The 10,171-nt window shown below is 51.0% G+C and overlaps 1 protein-coding gene across 3 annotated transcripts in view; it reads right to left on the bottom strand.

Annotated features, from left to right (window-relative positions):
• MIDEAS (mitotic deacetylase associated SANT domain protein) overlaps positions 1-10,171 on the bottom strand; it is a 79,447-nt gene that overhangs the window by 45,903 nt on the left and 23,373 nt on the right. The window contains exon 1 of one of the 3 annotated variants that reach the window (XM_017880457.1): positions 179-1,454. The exons of 1 other annotated variant lie outside the window; for it this stretch is intronic. The gene's annotated coding sequence lies outside the window, so the exon portion shown is untranslated. Of the gene's footprint in view, positions 1-178; positions 2,086-10,171 lie in introns of those variants that run through there. One more of the 3 variants, XM_017880460.1, reaches the window with a different exon arrangement.

The raw sequence follows: 10,171 nt of genomic DNA on the forward strand, positions 1-10,171 counted from the left end.
CGCCCGCTCCACCGCCGCCCAGGCCGCAGAAGTTCGAGCACAGCGGCCCCCGCTCCGGGCCGTGCCTGCAGAGCTGCAACCCGCCGTGCGAGCAGCCACAGCTCGCGCGCCGCCTGGGGTCCCCTCGCCGGCCCCGCCGCGTGCAGGCCTCGGCCGCCGGCCGAGCAGCCCCACTTACCCAGCTCCTGCCTGGGTTCCGGGCTCCGGACTCCGGCCTCGACTGTCCCCCTTCCGCCGCGGGCCGCCGCCTTCGGTCGCCTCGGGGACTCCAGCAGCCTGCACGCACTCCCGATTTCAAAAACAAACAGGCGCCGTCGCCTCCCCGCGGCGCTCGTGGGGCTTCCGCCAGCCCGCGCCTCCCGGAGGCTGGGAAGTTTGCTGGCAGGGCCCGGGCGGGACGCGCGGGCTGTCACCCCCCACTCGCGATGCAGGAGCCTCGGCGCGCCCCGCACCCGTGCTGTCCGCCTCGCAAGCGCTCTCCCTCTCTCCGTGTCACCCCCAGTCCTGCGATGCAGTGTCAGGATTGCACGGCTCTGACTCATCGGTTGAGCTCACAGCTTGAAAAAAAAAAAAGAGAGAGAGAGGGCGAGAGGCAACAGCGAAGGAGGAGGACTCTGGCGTGCTACAAAGGATTGCACAACTCGAGGCTGGGAGCGCGGAGCGCCCAGCGGCCGGCCGGCGCGCGCGGCACCGCGGCGAGCAGGAACCAGCTCTACCACTTCATCAGCACAACTGTCTCGGGGCGGCCTCAGCCAGCAGGCCCGGCGCCGCCCACTTCCTGCGACCAAATAAGGCCGGGGAAGGCGTCTTTAAACCTCAGGCGGCGGCCGGGGCTGGGGATTTCCAGCAGACCTCACCTCCACTCACGAGTCGGTCGTCGTCCCCACCCCCCGCCCAGGCTGGCGCCCCCGATGGCTTTGCTGGAACCCACGGGCCACGCTGCTAGTTCCTTTCACACCAAGGTCAGGAGGAGACGGTGACGAAATGTTTGGAAACCCATCGCGCCTGCCAGGAAAGTGTGTGTGTGATGTTGGGGAAGGCACAAGTCGCTTTCTTCCACAAAGAAACTCTCTCTGGTTTTGGATACGGTAAATCATGCACAGTCCTCTCCAAGGCACTTTATTAACAGACTCGCCGGGTTTCACTTTCTGGCTCAACAGCGTCCTGGTGCGTGTAAAGGTTATTGAGATTGGCCTCAGTCCCTAGAAAGGACCCACCATCTCCATCACTTAGGTGAGGAAAATCTCCTGGATTTAATTCTAGCAACTCAGGCCAGACTTGAGCGGCTTTTCACTCCATACTCACATTTTCCCCTGCCTTCCCTAAATACCCCCCTGATCAATTCTCAGGTCCAAGCCTTGAGGCCTCCTTGCCTGACTGGTGGGAAGATGGGAAACATTTTTGCAGCTCAAGAGGTTGGTTCTGGCCCCCACAATCAATGGGCCTTTAGGGCCAGGGGAAAATTCAGGGGTGTGTGTCCTATTCCTCCTTCCAAGTTTTTTGGTGATGGTGCAGTGGTGGTGGTGGTGGCTGTTTTTCAAGGAGATGGGTCAGAAGGAGATTTTCCTTTGAAAGAAAAACCACTGAAGAATACAGTGTGTCCTGGCAGCCACTTTTCAAAACCCTGTGGCCAGACCTGAGAACCAGATGCATCCCTCACTCAGGGAGAAGAGGAGGGAGGGGCAGCAGAATATGATTCTCACACATTCACTGAGCCTACAGGGCCAGGGTGGGGTGTGGAGGGCACAGGCAAAACTTGGATCTTCTGCGCAGAAACCCTGCCAAACCTGCACTTGCTCCTAAGGGAGCATGGCTTTCCTGTCCTCTTCCACCTCTTTGCTGGCTGGAGCACCTGCATACACGTACACCTGAAAGTCACACCTCCCCAAGAGGAAAAGGGCTTATTTGCACCATGTTATGACAGATATGTCAAAATAAGGAACACTTAAAACAATCTTATCTACAAAATACAGATAATTATGCCACAGGACTGGACCAGAGGACCTCTTGAAATCCCTTCCAGTTCAAGATCCATAATTCTGTGATTACAGTAAGTGAATAAAGGAGCTAGGGAAACCACCTTCTACAAAAAAAAAAAAGCCCAGGCTCCCCAATTTAGCATCTGTGATGACAGTACTGTTCCTGGCAGCTCTCAGAGCACTTCTCCATACAGTCTCCTGAAGAGCACTGCATGTGAGCGTTTTATCCCTCTCAATCTGTGGATGAGAATACTGAGGTTCAGAGAGGTTAAGTGAATTGCACCAGGTCACAGAGCAAGCCAAGCATCTCTGACCTCTCTGCTCCTCCCCCAGAGGAAGGCAGTGAGCAATTGAGGAACTGCAGTGCTCAGGCATGCAGACCCCCAAGCAGAGGCTAGACTCTCAGGGCTCCTGGCAAAGGATCAGGGTAGAGCCTTTTTACTTTTTTCATTTGCCGGATTTCTTCCCTCCCATTGACAACACATCCAAGTGAGGGAAGCAAAAGCAAAGCCATTTGGCCTCCAGTGCCCACTGCTGCCAAGTTCCTCTGCAGACCTGTGGCCATCCTGACCTCCCCTGAGAGCCCAGCCCCTGCAGCTGGCCTTAGGCAAGCCCAGAGTGAGCCCCTGAGAGCTAGTGCAGACCAGCCCAGGGATGTTCCCAATCAACCAGAAAACCCGGCTGGGAAGCACATTCCTAGAAGAGCCTGCCACCATGGAGCCAGGGCCCAGCCTTCAGGGAACAAGTGGGAGCCACTCCAAAGGAGTGGCCCAGGAAGCAGCACACGGAGTGGAGGCAGGTGGCAGGGGAAACAGAGAAGTCAGTGGCCCTGAAGGAGCCTTGCTCACCTTGGAGCAGCACCGCCCTTCACTACAGCTAAACTTCCAAATTCAGGCCACCTAAGAAAGGAAGAGAGAGAAGAAAAGGGGCACACACGTGTGCAGGGGAGGAAGGCTCAAGACTATACCAAATAGCCCCCGCTTGGCAGAAGAAGTCTACCTTGAAAAGGCGGGCAGATGAGGCTATGTAAAGAAAGCTGCAGCACTTCTGGGAAAGCCCTGGAGGTCAGTTTTGCTGCAGATATGACGGTGCAGAATCACTGACGTGTGAAGTGAAAGTTTTGGTTTTAGAAGCTCCAGCCCCTGCTACAAGTCTCTGGGGCAACCAAGAAGGGTGACCTTTCAGGGAGACAGGGAGGTGTTCCAGAGACCTTATGCAGAGAGTGGGATTTTCTCCACCCTCAACCCTCTTTACAAACTGCAGGAAAAAGGAGTACAGAGCTCTAGTTACCAGGGAGTGTGTCTGACAAGAGAGAAACACTCCAGGAAATAAAGCACCCTAGACAGAATCCTAAACTCTGATTCCCAATGAAGGTAGAATATGGCATTTGAGAGGCTTCCTGGGGCCACATCAGCTCTCTGGACTCCACTCAGAGCAGTCTGTCACTGCCCTGTGTTTCATCAATAGTATCTAGACCATTAAAATCCTCCAAGGGTGAGGCCAGGCACAGTGGTTCACACCTGTAATCCCAGAACTTTAGGAGGCTGAGGCAGGAGGATTGCTTGAGCACAGGAGTTTGAGACCAGCCTAGGTGACGTGGCAAAACCCAGTCTCTACAAAAAAAATACAAAAATTAGCCAGGTGTGGTGGTGCATGCCTGTGGTCCCAGCTACTCAAGAGGCTGAGGTAGGAGGATTGCTTGAGCCCATGAGGTCAAGGCTGCAGTGAGCTGTGTTCATGCCACCACACTCCATCCTGGGTGACAGGGTGAGACTTTGTCTCAAGAAAAAGGAAAATCTTCCAAGGGTAAATTTTATGGTGTGTGAAGTATATCTCAATAAAGCTGTCACGAAGTTGGGGGAAGCTTCCAAGGAAGCCAGGTTCTCACCTCCCAGCCACCTTCCTCCAATAACATTCTGCAGCCATCATCACTATTTAAAAAGAGAAGTGTCTTTCTCCCCAGGCTCCATACCTGCATTCCTGTCCTTTGCCCACTATTCCTCCTCCAACGAGGCCAGCACACATGGTGTGTTTAAGTAAACAACCAACCTTTATCAGAGCCTGGGATATCGGGAATGCAAATATTGTTGAGGGCATCCCAAGTCCACGATGCCAGCCAGGTCCCTATGTCCCTTATGTTCTTGTGTCTTTATTGTCGTCTCCCTCTACAGAACTAAAGTATGACCTCTAGGACCTCATTACCTACAATTACAACAGAAAAAAAAGAAGGGCGTAGAAGACACAGGGAACTTAGGAAAATTGTCACTGACCTTCCCTGAGCCTCACTTTTTAGGCCCATAACAGATGCACCATTTAAGTGTTGGTTGCATGAACAACAAAAGGATGCCCACCTTCCAGGGGCTTGAGAGGATCAAAAGGACAAAAAACTGCTTTATAACTCGATCATGCTATGTACACATAAGAGGCTACGATTATTATTTTTACTGTTTTACCCTGTATCTCCTCCTCAACCTAGCTTATCCCTTGTTAAGAACCTAGTTCCAGCCCCAGCGTGGTGGCTCACACCTGTCTGTAATCCTAGCACTTTGGGAAGCCAAAGCAGGTGGATCATCTGAATCCAGGAGTTCGAGACCAGCCTGGCCAACATGGTAAAACCCTGTCTCCACCAAAAATACAAAAATTAGCCGGGTGTGGGCCCGGCGCAGTGGCTCACGCCTATAATCCCAGCACTTTGCGAGGCCGAGGCGGGCAGATCACGAGATCAGGAGATCGAGACCATCCTGACTAACACGGTAAAACCCTGTCTCTACTAAAAAATACAAAAAATTAGCCAGGCGTGGTGGCGGGCACCTGTAGTCCCAGCTACTCAGGAGGCTGAGGCAGGAGAATGGCGTGAACCCGGGAGGCGGAGTTTGCAGTGAGCCAAGGTCGAGCCACTGCACTCCAGCCTGGGAGACAGAGCAAGACTCCATCTCAAAAAAAAACAAAAACAAAAAACTTAGCCAGGTGTGGTGATACACGTCTGTAGTCCCAGCTACTCGGGAGGCTGAGGCATGAGAATTGCTTGAACCCAGGTGGTGGAGGTTGCAGTGAGCCCAGATCACACCACTGTACTAATAGCCTGGGCGACAGAGGGAGACTATGTCTCAAAAAAAAACAAAAAACAAACAAAAAAAAAAACCAGTTATTTTGCCTGAAAAGACCCCATGGGCCTCAGGTAACCCTCTCATGGGCTCTGTCTCGAGAGACTTTTTCCGGCATTGACTCAATGTCTCATCTGGGGTGTCCTCCAGGGCTTCTCTCCCAGCCCGTTCTTTGTGTCCTTTCCACCACACTTTTCCACAGGGTTGTCCTCCCAGCCTAAGTAGGGACACCCCTCCAACAGCTGTGTCTTCTCAGCCCTTTTTGCCAGGTCTTTTCTGAGCAAACCGGGAGCTCACAACCACCCCAGTCATGAAATTAAGCCACTGTGTGCTGAGACGTCTCTGCACTGTCTTCTCTTTTACCCTTGGAAAAAACGCCAGGGGACCCTCCTCCTCCGCTCACATTGACTTCACCTGTTCTGGGGCAGGGCCATGCTTGCCACACCAGCCCAAAGCTGTCTGTGTCCTTGGCCCTCCCACCTGCCCCCTCCCCAGCCTCCCTGCCCTGCAGGCCCGGGCCAGGTTCTGAGTGCCTTTGTCTGGCCTGAGAGGGAGCCTCTATACATGTCCCCAGTTGCTGCTGTCACTCTGAGAGAGACGTCTGGCCGGGTGTAGGGAGAAGGACAAAACAGGTGTGGCTGCCAGGGAGGGCAGGCCAGCAGAGCCACAGGACAGAAACGCCCTTTCTTCACAGACCGAGAGCTGCCAACTTCTCAAAGGCCTCCCTTCAGCACAGTTCCATGCCCTCTGCAGAACTAGTCCCAGACAGACTTCCTCACTGGCTGTTCACTGGAGCTCAGCTTCCCTGTGTTATGGCAACGGGCCAGGAGGAACAGGAACTCCAAAGACCCAATGTGTGCAACAGGGCATGCTTTAAAGCATTGATTTTAAGTGAAAACAAATACTGATACATCATGGGCTAGAATCCAACATTCATGCTCATGGGGGTGTACAGGTTAAGAGCACAGGCTGAGACCTGAGTCCAAATCTTGGCTCACACTAGCTTGATGACCTTGAGCGAGTTACTCAACCACTCATCTGCAAAATCGGAATGATAGTAAGAGCTTACTTAAACAGTGTCTGGCACACACTAAGTCTTTTATAAGTGTTGGCTATCATTTTTTCTCATCTATTTCCTTGCTTCTAGTTTTGCACACTTTACCATCCACACTGCCATCAGAGCGATCACACCTCTCTTCAGTAGCTCCCATCATCTACTGCATAAAGCTGAGACTGTTAGCTAGACTGTTAGGCACCTTTCCCACACGATCTGGCTCTGCCCCACTTCCCAGCCTCAGCCCACACGGCTAAACAACCTGACGTTCTCCAAGATGCCTGCATTCTCACCCTCATATATTCACACATGCTCCTTCTCTTGCCACCTTGATCCCCATGTTACCCCATACCCAGATCTCCCACCAGACTTGACCTTAATGGCAGCTCTTCCAGGAACCCTTCATTGACTCCTCCAAGCAGTGGAAGGCCACTGGAGTGTATACTGTTGGAGCCCTCCCAGATCTACTTTGTAAAGTTGGTGCAATGTCCCCCAGGTGCTCTGAGTGTTGGCTTTTAAGGACTCACAGCTACCCCTTCTCAAAAGGGGCCTTTGGTGGGACCAGTTCCATAGTGGTGCAATTCATGCTCCAGCTGCAACACACACCTCCTTACTTGGCTTCTTCCCCGGCTCTACCCTGCTTCCCTTCCTCCCTTCCTCCAGAGACCATTTCTTAAATAAATCCCATGCACCCAAACCTCTGTCTTTGCTCCTAAGGACCAGACAGTCACTCTGCTCCCTAAATTCCCATGGCATCCTCTGTTTATCTGTACTCCGTCACCTACACATTGTTCTACACCTGCTTATTGCAGCATATCTGGGATCAGAGTGCCATCTACTAGGATGGGAGCTCCTGAAGGGCACAGCCTAGATCTTCCTCACCTTGGTATCCCTGGTATCTACACAGCACCTGCACATGGTGGGTGCTCAGTGAATGCCTGCATGAATTAAACAGTATATGTGAATATTTAAAGTAAGCAATACAATGTAACAGATTGTTGTTACTTTTATTACTATTCTATTTCATTGATTCTAAGATACACATTTTCTCCATTTTAACATCTCTGAAATCAGGATGCATCTTGCAATTGATAGCCTGTATAGTTTAATTAGCAGCACTTCCTCTTCCTTTTTTTTTTTTTTTTTTTTGAAACAGAGTCTAGCTCTGTCACCCAGGCTGGAGTGCAGTGGCGCAATCTTGGCTCACTGCAAGCTCCGCCTCCTGGGTTCACGCCATTCTCCTGACTCAGCCTCCTGAGTAGCTGGGACTACAGGCACCCGCCACCATGCCCGGCTAATTTTTTTGTATTTTTTGTAGAGACAGCATTTCACCATGTTAGCCAGGATGGTCTCGATCTCCTGACCTCATGATCCGCCTGTCTCGGCCTCCCAAAGTGCGGGGATTACAGGCGTGAGCCACCACACCCGGCCTTTTCATTTTATTATTTTTATTTTTTTTGAGATGGAGTCTCACTCTGTTGCCCAGGCTGGAGTGCAGCGTCGTGATCTCGGCTCACTGCAGCCTCCACCTCCTGGGTTCACTGCAACTTCCACCTCCTGCCTCAGCCTCCCAAATAGCTGGGATTACAGGCCCACGTCACCAGACCCAGCTAATTTTTATATTTTTAGTAGAGACGGGGTTTCGTCATGTTGGCTAGGTTGGTCTCGAACTCCTCACCTCAAGTGATCCGCCGGCCTCAGCCTCCCAAAGTGCTGGGATTATAAGCGTGAGCCACCATTCCCGGCCTCTTTCTTAGCTGTATATAAAATAACACTACATCTTCTAATCAGTGGCTTCTTAGGTTCAGTGGTGTATGGCATTATTATTATCAACAACTATTGAGGCTCAGTCTCCTGAATTCTGAGGCCAGCACTGCAAAGCCCACAGAGCTATGATGCCCATTATCTGAGCTCAGTAGCTGTTGAGCAAACAAGCTGTCATAGGGGCTGGGCGTGGTGGCTCATGCCTGTAATCCCAGCGTTTTGGGAGGCTGAGGCAGGAGGATGGCTCTTGATGCCAGGAGTCTGAGACCAGCCTGTGCAACACGGCAAGACCTGTCTCGAAAAAAAAAAATTAGCCAGGCATGGTGGTGTGCATTCGTAGTCCCAGCTACTTGGGAGGCTGAGGTGGGAGGATCACTTGAGCCCAGGAGTTTGAGGCTGCAGTGAGCTATGATTGTACCACTGCACTCCAGCCTGAGCAACAGAAGGAAACTGTGTCTCAAGCGGGGAAAGAAAAAAAAAAAAGGCTCTCATAAAATAACCTACAATTTCCCAGAGTTAAGAATGATCCCTGTGTCCAGACACCTCTGGAAACTCCCATGAAAGTAGGCCCATGGGCCGGGCGCGGTGGCTCAAGCCTGTAATCCCAGCACTTTGGGAGGCCGAGACGTGCGGATCACGAGGTCAGGAGATCAAGACCATCCTGGCTAACACAGTGAAACCCCGTCTCCACTAAAAAAATACAAAAAAACTAGCTGGGCGCGGTAGCGGGCGCCTGTAGTCCCAGCTAATGTAGTCCCAGCTACTTGGGAGGCTGAGGCAGGAGAATGGCGTAAACCCAGGAGGCAGAGCTTGCAGTGAGCTGAGATCCGGCCACTGCACTCCAGCCTGGGCAACAGAGCGAGACTCCGTCTCAAAAAAAAAAAAAAAAAAAGAAAGTAGGCCCATGTAATGTGGAACAAGCTCCGCACTGTAAGTCATGAGAGAAAAGTTCTAAGCCTAGTTCTTCCTCTAATTTTCTGGATGACCTACACAGGATTTTTCTCACATCTGTGGAGCAGCTACTAAATGCTTGACATTGGCCTGGCACAGTGGCTCATGTCTGTAATCCCAGAACTCTGGGAGGCCAAGGTGGGTGGATTGCTTGAGTTCAGGAGTTCAAGACCAGCTTGGGCCACATGGTGAAACCCCCATCTCCACAAAAAATACAAAAATTAGCCGGGCACGGTGGTGTGTGCCTGTAGTCCCAGCTACTTGAGGGGCTGAGATGGGAAGATCGCCTGAGCCCGGGAGGCAGAGGTTGCAGTGAGCCAAGATCATACCGCTGCACTCAGCACTCTGGCCTGGGCGACAGAGAGAGACCCTGTCTCAAAAAAATTAAAAAATAAAATATACATGCTTGACATGATATGAGCCTACTGAGTCCACCCCAGCACCCTGGAAGGAAGCCATTTTCCCCATTTTATACATAAGGAAGCTGGGGTTCAAGAAGGTTAAACAGCTCTGCCAAGGTCATACAGATGACATTCGACCTCTGGACCCTCTGAAGCCTTCTCTCTGCTACATGAGGATACTTCTCTGGGTCCGTGTTTCCCAATAAGAAGTTTAATAAAATGAGGGATTACAGATTGGAGCCTCATGGGCCCTTCTCCCTCACAGATGTGTTTTATTTGACTCACATATTATGTTTTATTTTAAATGAATTTATTGCCAACTTTTTTTGTCTTTTGAGACAGTCTTACTCTGTTGCTCACTACAACCTCCACCTCCCAGGTTCAAGCGATTCTCCTGCCTCGGTCTCCTGAGTAGCTGGGACTACAGGTGTGTACCACCACACCTGGCTAATTTTTTGTATTATTAGTAGAAATGGGGTTTCACCATGTTGGCCAGGCTGGTCTCGAACTCCTGACCTCAGGTGATCTGCCAGTCTCAGCTCCCAAAGTTTGGGGATTACAGGCGTGAGCCACAGCGCCCAGCCTATTGCGCCTCTCTCTCTCTCTCTCTCCCTCTCTCTCTCTCTCTCTCTCTCTCTCTCTCTATATATATATATATGTATATATACACGTATATATATACATACACGTGTATGTATATATATACACGTATATATATACATACACGTGTATGTATATATATACACGTATATATATACATACACGTGTATGTATATATATACACGTATATATATACATACACGTGTATGTATATATATACACGTATATATATACATACACGTGTATGTATATATATACACGTATATATATACATACACGTGTATGTATATATATACACGTATATATATACATACACGT

This window comes from Rhinopithecus bieti, unplaced genomic scaffold (assembly GCF_001698545.2).
Source record: "Rhinopithecus bieti isolate Rb0 unplaced genomic scaffold, ASM169854v2 scaffold_11380, whole genome shotgun sequence".
Taxonomy (NCBI): Eukaryota; Metazoa; Chordata; class Mammalia; order Primates; family Cercopithecidae; genus Rhinopithecus; species Rhinopithecus bieti.